General features: G+C 41.6%; 1 protein-coding gene across 15 annotated transcripts in view; it reads left to right on the top strand.

Moving 5' to 3' along the window:
• Nucleotides 1–19,605, top strand: part of POGZ (pogo transposable element derived with ZNF domain) — a 59,952-nt gene that overhangs the window by 8,175 nt on the left and 32,172 nt on the right. For 6 of the 15 annotated variants that reach the window (XM_042255196.1, XM_027974870.2, XM_027974863.2 and 3 more), the window contains exon 1: nt 2,925–3,270. The exons of 2 other annotated variants lie outside the window; for them this stretch is intronic. The gene's annotated coding sequence lies outside the window, so the exon portion shown is untranslated. Of the gene's footprint in view, nt 1–2,924; nt 3,271–4,124; nt 19,306–19,605 lie in introns of those variants that run through there. 7 more of the 15 variants (XM_060401934.1, XM_060401927.1, XM_060401940.1 and 4 more) reach the window with 2 other exon arrangements.

Genomic DNA, 19,605 nt, shown 5'->3' with positions numbered 1-19,605 from the left:
CTTCAAATGCTCTGAGGTTACAGATGCCTCTCTCCCCGGTTTCTTCCAGCTATCAGTCATTCAGCTGTTGATCAATCCCCCCAGGCTGTGGCAGAGCGAGAATATCTTTTCCAGTGTCAAAGAACTTACTCCATCCTGTGATGATCTGTTGATCTTTATCCTTGTTTCCTGAATTCTTTCTTCAAAGGTGTCCCCAGCCCCTGCAAAACTCCCATTTTAACATTCAGCAGAATATTCTTCCTTTATTTCTTTGTGGCAGGCATAGTACCATTACCCACACACATGTTGTTAGCCCTTATGGGTCAAAACTGTCTCCCAGGGCACAAACTAAATTAGAGAAAAAGAGGTCACATAGAAGTAAACAACATACTCCAGAACTCACTCAACGGAAGTGCAGCTCCACAGTTCCCACCCGGGTCCAGGCCACCATCATCTCTCACCTGCAAATTGCAATAGCTCGCTAACCTTGCCCCTACCAGTTGTTTTCTCCAAGTGGCCAGAGCGGTCCTTTAAAAATGTTAGTCAGGCCATGTCACTCCTTGGCTCAAAATCCTCCCTTGACTTCACCTTCTTCAGGGCTGTGCTCAAGTGTCACCTTAATGACGAAGCCTCTGCCAACCACCCCTACTGTTTTCCTACACCCTCAATTCCTTGTTTTCCCTTTTCCTCACCCCTAGCACTTACACCATATCACTATTATTACTTTACTTACAATGTGATGTTTCTGCTACTTCCTTTGAGAGATGTTTCCCATCCCTCTTGAACCAAGGTGGGTGTGTAACTGTGGTGGAAGTGATGCTAGCCTCAGTGACCTCTGAGGCTAGGTCACAAAAACCCATACACCTTCTGCCTGGTCCTCTTGGGACCCTCAATCTTGGAACTCAGCCATTATGATATGAGGAAGCCTAGGCCACATGGGTCTTGCCTGGAAAATCTCACGGATGGAGGAGCCTGGTAGGCTGCAGTCCATGAGGTCGCAAAGCGTCTGACACCACTGAGCGACTTCACTTTCACTTTTCACTTTCATGCATTGGAGAAGGAAATGCATGAAACACCCACTCCAGTGTTCTTGCCTGGAGAATCCCAGGGACGGGGGAGCCTGGTGGGCTGCCGTCTATGGGGTCACACAGAGTCGGACAAGACTGAAGCGACTTAGCAGCAGCAGCAGGCCACATGGAGAGGCCAACTGTTGACTGTCCTGACCAACAACCCTAGGTGCAGTCCATGCCAACAGTCATCATCAACTTCTAAACTTTTGAGGAAGCTTTTGGGATGACTTCAGCCTCAGCAACTGCATGAGACTCCAAGTGAGAACTGTTTAGCTTAGTCCTCTGATGACCTCCCAGAACTGTGAGGGATAATAATAAAACTGTTGTGCTAAGCCACCAAGTTTTGCAACCATTTGGTATTCTATAATAGATATTGGAACAATTTACATGTATATTGTATGTCTCTCCTCACTAAAGTTCCATGAATTCAAGGATTTTGTTTTCTTTGTTACTGCATTCCCAGCACCTAGAACAGTGCCTGGCATATAGCAGGTACTCAATAAATATTTGTTGAATAAATGAATGGATGCATAGATGCATTTTCAGTAAGGTACTCTAATGGTTATTGATCAGTGGGAGATGGTACAATCTGCTGGGTTAGACCTCATTGGCATAGATCATAAGTTGGCACTTAAGAGCATGGCAAAATATTTTTCAGCAAGAATATTTGAGGCAAATGACATTATAATGAATTATAATAATTTTTGGAGGAAAACATAAAATAGGATTAGAGCTTCATGCAGAATGTCTTTTGACGATTCATTCCATAATCCCACCATGGGCCTTTCCAGATCGGGTCTGGAAAAGCTTCAGAAGTATTTTCAGAAGGCTCAGTGAGTCTTACAATTCACAGAATAAAGTTCTTCCTGTGAATGACTAGTTGAAACCACTCACATGTTTCTGGTGTGAAATGGGTGATGAAGATAGGTGGTGGTGCATGCGTGTGCATGGGAGCACAATCTGGGATGCTTCCTCCCACTGCCTATTTTCATAGTCTGGTGGTTTGGAGTGTGTACAAGAGAAGGAATAAATATGGTTCTGCATCCGCCAGTCTTGCACCAAGTACTTTGACTTAGCATTTGGTTTGGAACAAATATTTGTGTATTGCTTAAAGAGCAATAATATCCTCAAATATCCAAGGGAAATACTAAAATTTTATCACCTCAGGAGGTCATAAAGGAAAAAATTTCTTAAGTTAACCTGGGAAAGAGGTTAGTTTTTGTTTGAGGTAGAATAACAGGAGGATAATCTTGAATGGACAAAACAATTTCTTTAGGCCAATCCATCTCAGCCTTGATTGGAGCTAAAAGCTACTGGGGAGTCTACAGTTTCTTTGAAGATCTACGATGAGTCTATTCATCTCAAAGCAGCTTCCATACATGAATCACCTTGATAAGCAATCACGTGTGGCTTCCAGAATCTAGAGAGGTTCAGGGTAAAAATAGCTTTTAAAAGCTCTTCACTTAATGCTACTTGACTGAAATGTCTCTTGAGGTACAGTGAGTGCCATTTTGATGCCTTTGTTCCAATGACAGTCGTTGGTGCCATTGGGCCTCACCATCTGGCCTATAGAATGAGGTTATCCTCTTGATTAGGTATAAGCCTTGGGTGGAAAGTGTAGAGACTCTCAAAATTTTCCCAGGAAGTCCAGGGAAGTATTTCCTTTGGAAACCCCATCGTTCTCACCAAAATTTAGAGATTGCTTCTAAAGCTAATTATTTTTCATTTCATTTTTTAAATTATTTATTTATTTGCAGGCCCAGACAAACTTGACTAGAAAAGAAGCCCGGGCATGAGTTAGGATGAGTCCATGACGTGCCACGCACTCCAACCAATTGAAAAACCACAAAAGGGGGAGGGCGGAAGTGACGAGCCGTATCCCTCCGCGGAGCGAGAGGGTCGGTGGGGGGAGTCGGCGTCTCTCTCCCCCGCGCCAGCTCCCGTACACGGAGCCGCATTCCTTGGCCCCCCCGCCCCCCTCCCTCGGGGCCCCCCCGCCCCCCTCGGGAAAAAAATCCACCCCAAATCACTCGAACCCGAGGGAGGTTTCCTTTCACCCTCGCGGAGACGAGATTTCAACGGTTCCCTCTTCTCCGTCTCCCCCCCAAGCCCCCGTCCCCTCCCCTGCTCCCACCCCCTTCTCCCGGCGCCGGGTGCAAGGTCCCTTTAAGGCGACGGCGCCTTCCTCGGGTCAGACTACCGGCGGCGACGACCACGGGAGGTGAGTGAGCGAGCGAGCCTTCCCTCTCCCCACCCCCTTCTCCCGGGGGTTCCGTTATCTTTTTGCTCGGCGAGACGTTCCGAGGCGAGACAATGAGAGGGGGATGGGGCGGGAACGCGAGGGGTGGGGGCGGGGGCCCGGCGGCGCGCGCCCCCGCCCCCCTCGAGTGGCGGCGCGGTCCGCGGTGGCAGCCGGCGTGGGGTGCGGCGCGCGGGCGCGTGTGTGAGTGCGTGCGCCCCGGGAGCCGCGGGAGTCGCGCGGCGGGCCGGGCCGGGGAGGCCCCTGTCTGCCTGCCGGCCGCCCCCGCCCCCCGGCGCCCGCCGCGGCGCGCGCGCGCACTCGCGCCCCACGGTCCCGCACACACCCGACGTCCACACGCACACCCGGCGCGAGGCGTCTCGGAGGAGTGGGCGGGCGCGGGTGCGGGCGGCGGCCCGCTGGGGAAGGGGCGGAGGCGCGGGCGGTGGCGAGACGGCGAGGCGCGGCGGGAGGGGCGGGCGAGGGGGCGAGGCCGCGCCGGGGAGGCCGGCGGGCCGACGTCCCCCGGGGGTGGGGGTGGTGCTCGGCCCTCCCCCGCCACCCCCGCCGGGGAGCTAGCGGGGCGCTCTTTTTGAGCGCGGGGAGGAAAATGAGTGATTGCTTAGCCGCTCCCTTGTGTTATGTAATCCCGCCTGTAGTACATCCGAAGCCTTAGTGCGCTGCAGTTAGTTTACAAAGTCTCCTCCCCTGGCTCTAAAATTTCTTCGGGATGGCGCCGTGATTTATAAAATGGGATGGGGCGGAAAAAGCTTATTTTCGTATGGTTATATCCTGCCGCGGTGGGCGCCATGTTTATCCCAGGGACTATTTTCTCTAGATTCTTAGCACCTTCTCAAAAGGAGGGATATCGTTGATCCACCTGCTTTTTCTGCTTTCGCAAGTTGTCCTGCTTTCTCTCCCGGCAGACGCGGGATTCCTTCTAACTGTTAATAATGCTGGACGTTTCTCTGCTTGTCTAGGACATTTTCACCTCAGCAAAAGGTAGAGCTGGAAGGAGTCTTGTAAGACATTTAGTCAAAATTTCTTTTTCGAGATGGAAACTGAGATACAGGTGTCCTGTCTCCGAAGAGCCGTCATTCTATTGCAGACTGTGGCCCAGCCCTCTACACTCCTTTAGACACCTCCCACCTCCTCGCAAAACCCCACAGACGTGCAATTTGACTTTCAAAGGAATTTTTCCATCTAGATGAAGGGAAACGGCGGGGGCGGAGGGCTGCTTCTTGGCAAATGACGTTAAATTTTGAGATCCGTTGCTTTTGGCTCTGGGAGTTTGAACTGTTAGCACAATCGGTCGTAACTTCAGGATGCATAAAAAGTACCTTGCAGGTCGCTAAAAGTGCTGTTTGCGGGATACCTCAGCTCCAAGCTTATTTGGATGGGATGCTGAGGGGGGTATATCGTCTCTTCGCTTTTAATCTGCAGTCCTTCAGCTGAGACAGATTAAGGTAACCACCATATTAAGAGTTACGGTTTTAGCATAAAGGTGCTCAAACTATCATCTTGGAACAATTAAGTGGCAGTCTATGCCCTTGATTTCCTCCCCTTTGTATATTATGGTTGTAATATACCAGCCATGCTGAAGTATCTCAAGCTAAAGGAACTGACAGAATAGTCTCTTGGGATGAACATGATTTTGTGTCCACCCCACCTTGAACCAGTGGTAAAATCTGGAAAAGCCATTCCCAAAATGTGGCCTGCTAATTTCTGGGGTTCCCCTCAAGCCGTCTTGGGAGAGCTAGGAGGTGGTAACTGTTTTCAAAATAATACTGAAACCCTGGTTAGCTTTTTCACTGGCATTTGCGCTGATGGTCCAAAGGCAACACTTGATAAAAACTACTGTGGGAAACAACTACCATACTTACTTGAGAATGTCTTTGATGAAGCAGTAAAAATAACCGTTAAATTTCAACCCTTCGGTACATGTATTTTTAATTCGTAAGAATCCGTGACCAAATGGGAAATGTGCATAAACCACTGATTCTGCCTACTGCGGTAAATCTTTGTCATAAGGAAAGGCACTTGTGAGATTTAGCGGCGAGTTGCTGGTTTCCTGGGCCAGCATTTTTACTTGGAAAGAACGACTGACTACAGTTTTTCACACTTGAGTGTTTGCGATGTTTTCTTGAAAGCAAGTGAAGTGAGCTTGTCACCTCAAGGAAAACAATTGACAGTATTCTCAGTGATAAAAATTTGAGAGTGAAAATTAGAATTTTTAAAAATTTGATATCAAGTTTAACAACTTCTGGTACTTAAAAGACTTTCCTTGCAAGTCATTGTTAATGACTGATTTTTCAAACATATTTTATGGTGAAATGTGTCAACATTGGGAAGATAGGCATAATTCAGTAAATCTGTATTTTCAAATGACTTTTGCATAACTCAGGTCACTGTGAGTAATCTTCAAAATTCAGCATACACTGATGGAGTTTAACGTAACTTTCATCAGGAGGGGTTCAGATTCCAATATCCAGCTATTGTTTAAGAAACTATTATTTGTCTAGTTTTAGTACTGTCTTAATACACACAACTATCTGAAAAGGTTTTTAGAATGCTTTTCCCTTTTTCTGTCTGTGTGACAGCAGATCTTCATTATATGCATAACCAAAACAACATAGAACAGCAGACTGAAGGCAGAAGCAGCTTTGAGAATCAAACTGCCTTCTATTAACCTAGACATGAAAGATTTCCGAAAATGTGAAACAACATCATTTCACTGTTTGGGGGAAAAGAGTCATTTTTAATTGAAAATTTTTGATATATTTTAATTATGTTATCATGTAATGGGTTTGTTGTTTTTTATTGTACTGATAAATATTTAAACTTTTTACGTTTTAATTTCTAAAGTAAATATCAAAAGATCTTTTCCACATTAATAAAAGCTCTTTAAGATACTTAATAATTTTAAGAATGTGAAGGGGTTCTGAGACCAGAAACTGGGTTTGCCCTATCCTCTGCTCCTGAGATCATCCAAATCTGTCTCCTATTTAGAAACTTCTGGAGAATTCAGAAATGTTAGTTGGAGTTAATAGTGGAAGAGGCAGTGAATTGGAAGAGAACTGCAGAGCAAAAAAGCTTAGTAAATATACCAGACCAGCTGTGACCTTGGGCAAGTTACTTAAACTCTCTAAACCTCATTTGACCTCATCTATAAAGTGTATTAGGAGAAGGCAATGGCACCCCGCTCCAGTAAGTACTCTTGCCTGGAAAATCCCATGGATGGAGGAGCCTGGTAGGCTGCAGTACATGGGGTCTCTAGGAGTCAGACACGACTTCACTTTCACTTTTCACTTTCATGCATTGGAGAAGGAAATGGCAGCCCACTCCAGTGTCCTTGCCTGGAGAATCCCAGGGACGGGGGAGCCTGGTGGGCTGCCGTCTGTGGGGTCGCACAGAGTCAGACACGACTGAAGCGACTTCGCAGCAGCAGCATAAAGTGTATTATTTAGGACACAGTTAGAGAATTCATTGTGGTAATGAATGTAAAGTGCATAATAATGCTTGGTATTATATGACAGTAAAATAAAATATATTCCAAATGGTGTTTCGTCTTTTTTCTCCGTATAGGTCTTTTGGTTGTAAGTGGAGATTTCTGATTTAAATTGCAAATCCTAGAACTGGTAGTGTCTTTGTTATAGATCAGTATGATAAGACTTTGATAGATTCTTTGGCAGTGTGGTTTGTGATAATAAACCATATCCACAAAAACATTTTTATATGTAACTCAGGAGGAGAGGAGAAGGAAATAACATTTTGCTAGCTTTGGCAGAGTTAAATTGAGTAGAAATGGAATTTAGACAACAGGCATGTCAATGAAGAACTTTTCTTGGGAGAGAAACTGAATATTGAATTCTTTAAAAATAGGAAACTTAACTGCTCACTTCAGTTCAGTAGAGAGCTTATAATGAATATATATGGATTCTTCTTGATAGGAAGTTTGCTGCCAGATAAGTGGGAAGTATTTTATGTTTAGGAATATTAGATTATTAAGAGTATTTAAGAACCCATTGTGAAAGTTATATGTGAGGTTCTACAATAGTTCCTGTGAATGATAGACTGGGTAAATAAAAGCTGCTTACTACTAGTTCAACAATAATTTGTTTCGTAGCCATACTGAGTATTCAGCCCTATAGATTTTCTGGAATTAATCCCTTTTAAAGGAAAAAATTGAGGTAACTTGACGTTTGTTGTTTTCAGCCACTAAGTTGTGTCCGGATTCTTTGCGACCCCATAGACTGCAGCACGCCAGACTCTCCTGTCCTTCACTGTCTTGTGGAGTTTGCTCAAATTCATGTCCATTAAGTCAGTGAAGCTATCTAACCATCTCATCCTCTGCTGCCCCCGCCTTCTCCTTTTGCCTTCAATTTGAATACAAATGCAAATTGTTTTGAGGATTACTATTGTTTATTTCTCACCCAGGAGCAAGAGAGAGTAGTATTCTAAATTTTTTGTTTGTTTTTAAAACATTTTTACTGTTCCACATGTTCTTTTTATCTTGATTTATGGGTGGGTATGCACTAGCAGTGAATTGAAAATGTTAGGTACTGAATTCTTCATTCCTGGAACTTCAGCACTATAAAAGAGTCAGACATAGGAATCCAGAGCTTCAAAAGCCAAATCTGTCTGGAGAATTTTGGTAGAAAACAGATGTTTTCTTCATCTTATTTGAGATGAAGATAGGTAAACCTTTCTGCCCATTAAATACCTCAGAAGTACACTGACAGTTGTAACTGAGGGGTTCTTTTTGCTACTTTTAAATAAGATTGCATGTCTCTTTGTATCTTGCTTTTCAGTTCTATAGGTTTTTACTCACTAGCTGGTTTTATAGGACCATATTTGCCAGCATGTAAGGTAACAGTTCCCTAGAAAGGTATGTATCTGGTACACCCATCTTACGGTGAAAGATGAATGCCAAAGACTGAAAATCGCCAGTAGTCCTGTAATAGTTGCAGTGTGGAGTAAAATGTACTGAGTACACAGAAGTCACGTTACCAGTGAGATTACTACCACAGAACAGAGGAATCAGATAGTTACCAAGATGTCAGCTGATCGAGATGCCTTGATTAATGGAAGATGGCAGTGTTCATCTCATCTTGCAGTACCTCCTTGGAAATCTGTGTACCCCAGCTTAGTTTTATTTTTTCCTAGGACTATTTAATTATTATGCAATATATTAAGAAATATGTATATATAATCTATGTGAAAATTACTCCTAGAAATGAAAAGAGGTTAACAGAAAATTCAGCCCACAAGGCTACCAGTTTGACTTAATTAATAGCAAAAAGGAAATGGCAGAATATACAGGTATAAAATATCACAACCAAAAGATGATTAGTAGTTTTCCCCCTGTTTTTTTCTTTTTCCTTTTTTTTTCCTTTATTGAGGTGTAACTGACATAAAATTGTATGATATTAAAGTGTACCTCGTGATAATTTCATACATAAATATTGTGAAACTATTCCCCCATTCAGTTAACACACCCGTCACCTCACATACTTAGGCTGTGTATGTGTGAACATTTAAGTTCTATTCTTTTAGTGAATCTCAGTTATACAGTGTTATCAACTGTAGCCACCATATTTTTCATTAGATTCTCAGACCTTATTCAAGAAAATTTCATGCATGTGAAAAAAGATGAAAGAATACAAGGAGAATCTACAATGAACGCACCAGCTAGACTCAGTGATTTTTAACATGCTGGCATATTTGATGTCTATAAGAAAACACCCAAATACATATTTGTTGAACCACCTGAAAGTCGTGATACTTCCACTGAACATTTCATGCATTTGCTAAGATTAAATACGTTCTCCTACATAACTAATAATGCTATCCTTTCTAAGAAAAGTAAAATTCTCAAATATAATTTTATCTAGTCTATTTTTGAATGTTCCAGTTGTCCCCAGTATGTCATTTATACCTTTTCTATGAACCAGAATCCAGTGGTTTCACATGTTGCATTTTGTTATATCTCTTTAGTTTCTTTCAGTCTGGTTTAGTCTTCTCTGTGTGTGTGCATGTGTGTAATTGTGGGTGTGTGCTTGACATTTTTAGTGTGTTAGTTTTATAAAGTATTCTGTTTTCTGCATTTGTCTGATTATTTTGTTTTAAAATGTCCCACTTTTGGGTTTATCTCAATTATTTCCCTGTGGTACTACTTATTCTTCTGTTGCTATACTTCCTAAAAACTGGAAGTTAAATTTAAGTGCTAGATTTGATTCAGGTTGCATATTGTTGTTAATAGCTTTTATTTGTTTTTTTTTTTATTGTTTTAACAAAAGAACAGCTGATGACAGGTAGAGTTTGGATTATCAGCTCACATTTTTCTATTTAAGTTTATTATTGTCATAACCTTTGGCTTTGAGATATAGAGCTACTTCTGTAATTTTAAGTTCAAGCACAATAAGACTTTGAGAAGGACCGTAGTAATAAGTTTGCATCATGTCATTTTGGTTCGCCACCCTCTGAGAAAATGATCTGAAAGTTAAAGAGGCGAGAACAATTGATATATTTAGCAAAAGCAACCCGTAGAGAAATAGAATAGTAAAGAGGTCAAAACCAGAAATTTTCAAAATGGAGATTTGGGGACTTTGGTAAATTATTTTCACAAGGATTATTTACCGCAGTTAATACTGATAATGGGGATTACTGATAGTAACCATAAATTTAGAGAACTAATGTCATAGTGCTGTGCTAAAGTTTTCTAAGGAGAAATGATGTACTTAGGCAGGAACAAGCTCTTTCACGGGCAGATCATTATAGGGTGAAACAAAACTAGATTTATATGAGCTTTATAAAAATATTTTTATTGTGTAAGGTGTAACCATTTGAACAATTCATGGGAATCTTGTGCTCATCTTTTCTGTTGCAGAGAGGATAAATTATTTTTGAAAGAAATGAGAAAATTAACACAAAGTAAATCAACTATGGGCTTCACTTGTGGCTCAGCTAGTAAAGAATCCGCTGGGATTCTTTGAAGAAGAATTGCTGGGAAAGATTGAAGGTGGGAGGAGAAGGGGACAACAGAGGATGAAATGGGTGGATGGCATCACTGACTCAATGGACATGAGTTCAAGTAAGCTCTGGGAGTTAGATAGAGATGGACAGGGAAGCCTGGCGTGCTGAAGTCCATGGAGTCGCAAAGAGTTGGACATGACTAAGCAACGGAACTGAACACAACTGTACTTCAGTTTAAAAGGAAAATGAGAGTTCTTTATGCATAGAATGTGAGATGATTTTTTTTTTTTTTTTTTTAAATTTCTGCTTCAGAACATGGATTCAGTTTGATCAGGGCTTCTCAATCTTGGCACTGTTAACATTTTGGGCCTGGTAAGTCCCTGGCTATCCCATGCATTGTAGGATGTGTAATAGCACCCCTGGGCACTTGTCTCTAGACAGATGCCAGTAGCACCCTTGCCCAGCCCCACCCCTAGTATGAGTACCAAAAGTGTCTCCAGACATTGCCAAATGTCTTCTGGGGGCAGATTATCCCTGTTTGAATGTTATGAGTTGGATAAAAGCCACTGGCATATGTAGATTCCTTAATGATCTAGCTTTCCTTTTCTATAATCTGTGTGCGGCTGTTGAACATAGTTACCTTCTGTAGATATGTTGCGCAGTTTGGACTGTTTTTACTATATGTTGAAGAACACTGGAATATGATGACATTTTTTTAGCTATGTTGGAAATTTTATTGAAGGTAGAAAGCAGCTCTTCCTTTGTAAGTCAAGTATAGGTCTTTATTTCATCCCCCTCCCACCTCCCAGTTTGCTTGAAAAAGAACCTTATTAGCTATGTGTTGTGGATAAAGTTTGTGTTAGGAGTACTTAAAAGTTTTGATTAAAATTCTCGAGTGATCTGTTTATATCTCGGCATTCATGAGAAGACAGTCTTTTAAATAGTTGCTGAGAGCTGTATTCATTATTTCAGTACCTGTGAGGGAAAAGGATCTGAAAAAGAGCATACGCAGGCATGACTGAGCCACTTGCTGTACACCTGAAGCTGACACATCGTAGATCTGTTTGTTTCAGTTTAGTAAGAAAGACATGGTTCCTGCCCACTCAGATATTTCTGGTAGTTAAGGGAAGAATGTTAAATTGAATTGTCTTACATGTTAGTTAAATATGAATGTTCCTATTGTTCCAGCGTATCAGCTAAGAGCCCGAAACTTCAAGGGTCATAGGAGCTAAACAACTTCACATTATAAAGCAAGTTGCAGAGACTTCCCTGGTGGTCCATCAGTGAGGAATCTGTGCTCCTAATTCAGGGTTCACTCTCTAGTCTGGGAGCTAAGATCCCATATGCCCTGTAGCATGACTATAAAGTAATAAATAAATAACAAGGCCGTGTCTGCAGGACTTGTAAATTGGGAAAGTCAGACGCTACTTTGGAGAAGGCAATGGCACCCCACTCCAGTACTCTTGCCTGGCAAATCCCATGGACGGAGGAGCCTGGTAGGCTGCAGTCCATGTGGTCGCTAAGAGTCAGACATGACTGAGCGACTTCACTTTCACTTTTCACTTTCATGCATTGGAGAAGGAAATGGCAACCCACTCCAGTGTTCTTGCCTGGAGAATCCCAGGGACAATGGAGCCTGATGGGCTGCCATCTATGGATTTGCACAGAGTCGGACACGACTGAAGCGACTTAGCAGCAGACGTTGCTTATCCTAGTGTTTGGAAAAGTGGCCAGACACAGGCTTACCGTATGACCCAGAAGTTCCTCTCAGATTACTTATCCAAAAGAATGAAAACATATGTACATACAGAGACCTGTGCCCAAATGTCAGATTTATTCATAATAACCTGAAAATTGAAAACAACTACCTGCCAACATGTGGATGGATAAACAAATGATGGTTTCTCCATAAATGAAGCACCCAGTTCAGTTCAGTCGCTCGGTCGTGTCTGACTCTTTGCGACCCCATGAATTGCAGCACACCAGGCCTCCCTGTCCATCACCAACTCCCAGAGTGCACTCAGACTCAACTTCCATTGAGTCAGTGATGCCATTCGGCCATCTTATCCTCTGTCGTCCCCTTCTCCTCCTGCCCCCAATCCCTCCCAGCATCAGAGTCTTTTCCAGTGCGTCAACTCTTTGCATGAGGTGGCCAAAGTACTGGAGTTTCGGCTTCTACTCAGTGATAAAAAATAAACTGCTTAAAAATTCCACAAAACCTAGATGATTGTGTTAAGGTAATGAAGGCAGACTAAAAGAAAAAAGTTACTTGCTAAAGGACTTGATTAAAATCTATATGTTGTGTCCTCTTTGATTCTTCTTAAAAAAAATTTTTTTTAACTAGATGTGAATTCTACCAGTAAGGAAAATGATGTCAGCATCTTGTGAAGGGGAAGGGAAAGGTTTGGAAAAGAGTGAAAGTACTGAGAACTAATAAATATAAGTTTAAAAGATTGAAACATCTCAAGAATCTCAGGAGAAAACAGAATTTTAAGGTTCTAAGACAAGGATTATTTGTAGATGTGGATTTTTTTTTTTTTTTTTCCCAAATGACACAGAAGCAAATTGAAGGTAGCTGACTAAGACTTGGGGATTAATGTGGAAATAATTTTATGTTTAAAATGAGCAGAAAAACCCCTAGCATCTAGTCTGATCTTGGAATATCATTCTGTAACAGAAGGAATCAGGGTTCCTTGGGAAAATGGATGATTCTTGATATGGGGCAGGAATGTATGAGATGAGCCTGGAACTTTTTATTTATCCCATACCCAGAATTTTATCAAACACTCCTGAGCACTGTGTCAAAAGAACTCAAGAGCCATCTGAGAAGTTCCAGTGAGCAAAATAGGACACTTTGAATATCAATAAGGTTAACTGCTGTGGATCAAAGCCCATCAAATGATTAAATCTGTAATGTGATATAATGATAGTTTAAGAACAAGCTTATTGGTCATTTTGAAGAAATGCTAGTGAAACAGATTATTATTTTGAAAACTGGTAAATAAAGAGAAGCAAGATGGAAAGAATCAAGACTTCTATGTGAACTGCACCACTGGGTAACCAGATAGTAGATATGTTTTTGTTTTTTAAATCAGAGTGTTTCAGTTAACAAATGAAAAGGAAATTATAGATTTAGAATGACTATATCTAGGCATTGAGCCTGAATGAGAGGGTTCCTGATAGAAGAAAATCCTGCCCTTAAGAGTAGTCTTGTTGGGGGAGAGGGGAATGTTAAACCTATATCTAACCACGCCTGTAGATCCAGCTAATCAAGACCTAGAAATTAAAAGAGACCTAAGAAATCTATCAAATAATCATAATATGTAGACCTTATTTGACTCCAAATCAAAGCAAACTTTAAGAAATATGATATTTAATGAAGACATGGAAGCAACCTAAATGTCTTATCAACAGAGACACAAATAACATGTGGTACATGTGTACAGTGGAGCACTGCTCAGCCATAAACAGGACTGAGACAGTGCCGTCTGCTGCAGCATGCATAGACCTGAAGGTTATAATACCGAGTGAAGTCAGACAGAAAGACAAATACAGAATACCACTTAGGCGTGGAATCTTAAAAAAGGGTACAAATGAGCTTCTTTACTAAACAAACAGGCTCACAGACTTCAAAAACAAATCTATGAACTTCTTTGGTGATACAGTGGGTAAGAATCTACCCAATGCAGAGGACACCGGTTTGATTCCTGGTTTGAGAAGATTTCACGTGTCACAGAAGAACTAAGCCTGTGCCCCACATTACTGAGCCGTTGGGTTCTATGAGCCTGTCTTCCACAAGAGAAGCCACCATGATGAGAAGCCTGCACACATAAACCAGAGTAGCCCCTCCTCTCCACAACTGGCAAAAGGGAGCACGCAGCAGTGAAGATGCAGAGCAACCAAATAAATAATTTAACGAGAGAAAAAAGCAAATGTACGGTTATCAAAGGGGAAAGGTGGAGGGAGGGATGAATCAGGAGTTTGGGATTAACATGTACACATTACTGTGTATAAAATAATCAACAAGGACCTGCTGTATAGCACAGCAAACTGTGCTCAGTATCCCATAGTAACCGATAGGGGAAAGAATCTGAAAAAGAATGGATATATGAACGTGTATAACTGAATCCTTTTGCTGTACACCTGAAACTAATACAACATTGTAAATCATCCTCCAATAACAGTATTTGAGAGGCTTCCCCAGTGGTCAAGAATCTGCCTGCCAGTTCAGGGGTGTTCAATCCCTGATCCAGGATGATCTCACATGCCAAAGAGCAACTAAACCCATGTAATGCAACTACTGCGCCCACGCACCTTGGGTCCCTGCTCTACGACAAGAGAAGCCACCACAATGAGAGGCACACACTGCAACCAAGAGTAGCCCCTGTTTGGAGAAGGCACTGGCGACCCACTCCAGTACTCTTGCCTGGAAAATCCCATGGACAGAGGAGCCTGGCAGGCTGCAGTCCATGGGGTCGCTGAGTCGGACACGACTGAGTGACTTCACTTTCACTTCTCACTTTCATGCATTGGAGAAGGAAATGGCATCCCACTCCAGTGTTCTTGCCTGGAGAATCCCAGGGACGGGGGAGCCTGGTGGGCTGCCATCTCGGGTCACACAGAGTCAGACACAACTGAAGCGACTCAGCAGCAGCAGCCTCAACTAGAGAAAGCCCACATGCAGCAGTGAAGACCCAGTGCAACCAAAAATAAATAAATCTTAAAAAAAAAGAAAAACTATGGTATTTGAGAGAATTTGAGGTTTCAGTGTTGCCTGTATATTTCAGTGTTGCCTATAAATTTTTTAGGCATGTTAATGGTACTGTTGCTGTTGCTAAGTCACTTCAGTCGTGTCCAACTCTGTGTGACCCCATAGACGGCAGCCCACCAGGCTCCCCCATCCCTGGGATTCTCCAGGCAGGAACAGTGGAGTGGGTTGCCATTTCCTTCTCCAATGCATGAAAGTGAAAAGTGAAAGGGAAGTCGCTCAGTCGTGTCTGACTCTTAGCGACCCCGTGGACTACAGCCCACCAGGCTCCTCCATCCATGGGATTTTCCAGGCAGGAGTACTGGAGTGGGGTGCCAGTGCCTTCTCCATGTTAATGGTACTATGACTTGTTTATTTGATTAGGTTTTAACTTAGCTGAGGGGCTTGTGGGATATTAGTTCCCCAGCCAAAGATCAAATCCTGCCCTGGCAGTGAAAGCGCCAGATCCTAATCACTGGACTGCCAAGGAATTCTCTGTGATTTTTTTTTTTTTAATATATACATAATCTTTCAAGTCCTTACGTTCTAGAGATACACAGTATATTTCAGGTGGTGCAGTGGTAGAGAATTCAGGTGCCAGTGCTGGAGACACGAGCTCAATCCTTGGGTCAGGAAGATTCCCTTGAGTAGGAAATGGCAACCCATTCCAGTATTCTTGCCTGGAAAATTCCATAGACAGAGGACGGCTACAGTCAAAAACAGTTGGACATGACTGAGCGCATACAACACACAAAATATTTAGGAATGGGGTATTAGGAATTAGTTTCAAAATAATATGAAGGAAAGAGGGCATACATGAAATAAGGTTGGTTGATACTTCTAAAAATTATTTTTTGGCTGTGCTGGATATTCTTTGCTGTGCACAGCCTTTCTCTAGTTGCAGCAAGCAGGGGCTACTCCCTAGTTGCGGTGTGCAGACTTCTCATTGTGGTGGCTTGTTTTATGGTGGAGTGTGAGAGCCGTTAGTTATGGCTCATGGGCTTAGTTGCCTCGGGGCATGCAGGATCTTCCTGGGCCAGGAATTGAACCAGTGTCCCCAGCATAGCAAGATGGATTCTTAACCACTTGACCACCAGGAAAGCCTGGTTGATAATGTTTAAAGCTGGGTTATGGGTGTGTGTGGGTGTGGGTGTGGGTGTGTGTCCCAATCAACGATCGAACCTGGGCCCCCTGTAGTCAGAGTCCTCACCAGTGGACTGCCAGTGAGTTCCCTACTCTTGTATATAATTAAAGTTTATATCTTATTTTAAGAACAGCAGAAAAGGAATCCCTAGGGTATTGATGGCGGGTTTGCCCCTTTACTGGCTACAGTGTGAACCTCAAATTTACTGCCTATCCAGGTTTTCCTCTTGATGGAGTATGGTGTTCCCTACATGCTGGCCTTTAATTTCCAAAATTCACATTTTTACCTGGCACTTTTTCAGGAGAAATGAAAATGTTTCAACTTGAATATAACTTTGTTTTTTAGTGTGAAATATATGCCAAGCCTATGAGTACACTTATCCTTTATAGCAAAATAATAGGGAAAATTTACAGATTTTTTTTTTTTCCTTGTGAGAAATTAAGTTGAAGGTTTAGTGTGTAGAGAAGTTAAACACAAGTAGACTGATCATTTGGAAAATTTTATTCATTTTAGTACTACATATATAGTAATTCTTGTCTTTGTTCAACAATAGTTGAAAGGTAACTATATGCCACAGATGACTTGACTGTATTCTCATGGATCAGAGAATTGTGTTTCTTGAGCATCTTGGTGAAGATATTAAATATAGCACTTCATTGTATTAATGAAAATTCCTTTTTGATAGCTGGAAAACTATAGAAGGGTACTAAATTTGCATTTTTCATTTTTAAAGTTTACAGGGAATTTAATTCAGGTTGATATCTATTTTGGCATGGCCCATCTTTTCAGCAGAGTTAATTTTTTGACCCTGAGCTATAGATGGTGAAATGAAAGGACTGATCCCATTCTCGGATACAGAGTCTAGATCAGAATTGAGAACTGTTTGAAAAACTTGATTTCAGTGTCTTCCTGAGATGTTTTGGGTGTAAGTCATAAAATATGTTCAGTCAGTAGATTTATTTTTCTGAGTTGATACGCCTTGTTGGTTAACTCCATCTTTCACATTGTAAAAATCTTGAAAAATATATTCTGAGTTGAACTTTCTTTTCTATCTTTAACCCTTTAATTTACATTGGTTGTCTTGGCAGAGCATATACCCTAGGGAGTTATTTTTTCTCACTTGGTAAAAAGTAATTAGGATATAAATGTCCTTTCCATCTTTTCACAGCTGCCTTTTCCACTCTTTGTTTCTTAGAATACCTTCTTCATGGTGAAAATAACATAATTTGACTGTGAGGTGGAGGAAACTTTCGTTTTTATTAATCTTCATTGTTTGACAAAACATGAACTCAGTCTCTTAAGATGCTATAAGTGGTTGAGGTAGAAGACTAGCCTTTGGATATACTATTAAAATATCCATATTCATGACACTGAAAACCACAATTAAGTAGTTAGAAAAAAGTTGTTTAGAATGTTATCTTTTTCAGTGGAACTAGACTGGAAAATACAAAAGTGTGTTGTGTAGTCTTAAAGAACGCCTGTGATACGGATTTGGCTTCTTTTAAATTCAGTTTCTGGCTAGCATTGTTTTTTGTATATGTAAATTAAATGAAAAACTAAGAAAATTTACTGGAGAAGGAAATGGCAACCCCTTCCAGCATTCTTGCCTGGAAAATCCCACAGATAGAGGAGCCTGGTGGGCTGCAATCCATGGAATCTCAAGTCAAGACACAACTTAGCAACTAAATGACAAGGAAATTTAAGTTGATACCTTAGAGCCTTTTCTTACCTTACTCATAGCATCTCTCCTTTATGGTTTTGATTTGAGAAAACATAAATAATTAGAATATTAGAGACCACTTAGAATCAGGTAAAGCACTTTACTCGTTAAAATGGGCCCTTTTCTAGCTATGGAATATTTTAAATTTTCAAGTAAACAACGCCATCTGTTGGGCATCTTGCAAACTATCAAATTGTATGGCCCTAACGCAATGGTTAAATTGGTGGTTTTGTTTGTTTTGCCTTAGGGGTGTGGTGGAAAAAATTCTGAGCTACTGAGGCACTGAGAACTCTTGCAGTGAAAGCTTTGTTTGAACATTGGGCGGTAGTGCTACCCCATTCCAAAGCAAAAAACTTGACCTTCATTCAACTAACATTGGAGGGCAGCATAATAATAATAGCTGTTCATTTGCATTGCAGATAGGCAGGCTTTATTTTTAAAAGAAGAATGTAGTTCAAGCCTTTTCAAATTAAAGGCTGACTTCCCAAAATCTTGGTGGAGTTTAAGGTTGGAATTCCCAGGTGCTGCCCAGTTCTTGGGGTCGCAAAGAGTCAAGGACTGAGCATGCACGCATGCACAGAGGTTGAAATTAGAGTATGGCCCTTATCTTGAGTACAGAAAGGCTCAGTAATCAAGATAAATCGTATTTTATATATCATTTTTGTGCTATTATTTTTATTTTATTTACATTTAAATTTCACCACAGAATTTAAGTGTATCCTGGGCTTTTGTTCAGATTTTTGAAATAAAGGTAAATGGGCAAACAACTTTAAGGATACAGTGTGTTTAAAATTGTACAATATATTAAACAATTAGAGAAAAATCTAGGGAATGGTATAATTATATACCTTTATAGAGTTGGTATATTTATATTTTATAACTACCTTTAAATATATTTTAGGTATTAGATAGGTACAGACTTCCCTGGTGGCTCAGTGGTAAAGAATCTGCCTGCTAAATACAAGAGACTGGGATTCGATATCTGGGTCGGGAAGATACCCTGGAGAAGGAAATGGCAACCCACTCCAGTATTCTTGCCTTGGAAATCCCATGGACAGAGGAGCTTGGCGGGCTACAGTCCATGGGGTTGCAAAAGTTGGACACAGCTTAGTGATTAAACAACCACCATATGGATTTGCTAGCACAAATTCCAGGATAAGCCAGGGACTTGGAGGAAACTATTCAGGACTGAGCAGAGAGGTCCTTGGTTGCTGACAGAACCTCCCCTTGACTTCAGACATGTGACAAACCAAGAGTCTGTCAGCACACAGAGAGCACCGAATTCAAAACAGTGGCCACAGGATGATGCTCGGGAACTGGCTCTTGCCACTTAGGATTGTGGGGGCCAGTCTGAAGCAAGCAGAGTTGGCTGGAGACTGGAACTGTACCTCAAGTCCAGGATCAGTAGGACAGCAGTCTAGGCACAGAATGGTTAGTGCTTTCTTCAGAAGTTCTTGGTTTTCCAAACAAGTTCCTAGGATGCTTTCCTCAAATGGCAAATGTATCATTTTTTAAAACTCCGTATTCGTGCAAAAAAATTCATAATGAGCGAAGTAGTAATTGTAAATAAAAAAGGTCTGACCCTCCGCTTACAAAGTTCACCTCACCCTAATCCCAGCCCTGAGTATTATAGCTTAAATTTTTTCAACCGTAATTATTAAATAATTTGCTGTGGAGTCTTCCACACTAATTTTTTTTTTAAGAATAAAAGTTATCATTCTGGAACCTTGG

This window comes from Ovis aries, chromosome 1, assembly GCF_016772045.2.
Source record: "Ovis aries strain OAR_USU_Benz2616 breed Rambouillet chromosome 1, ARS-UI_Ramb_v3.0, whole genome shotgun sequence".
Taxonomy (NCBI): Eukaryota; Metazoa; Chordata; class Mammalia; order Artiodactyla; family Bovidae; genus Ovis; species Ovis aries.
Note: the sequence above shows the minus strand (reverse complement) of the source record. Positions and strands in the feature narration are given on the sequence as shown.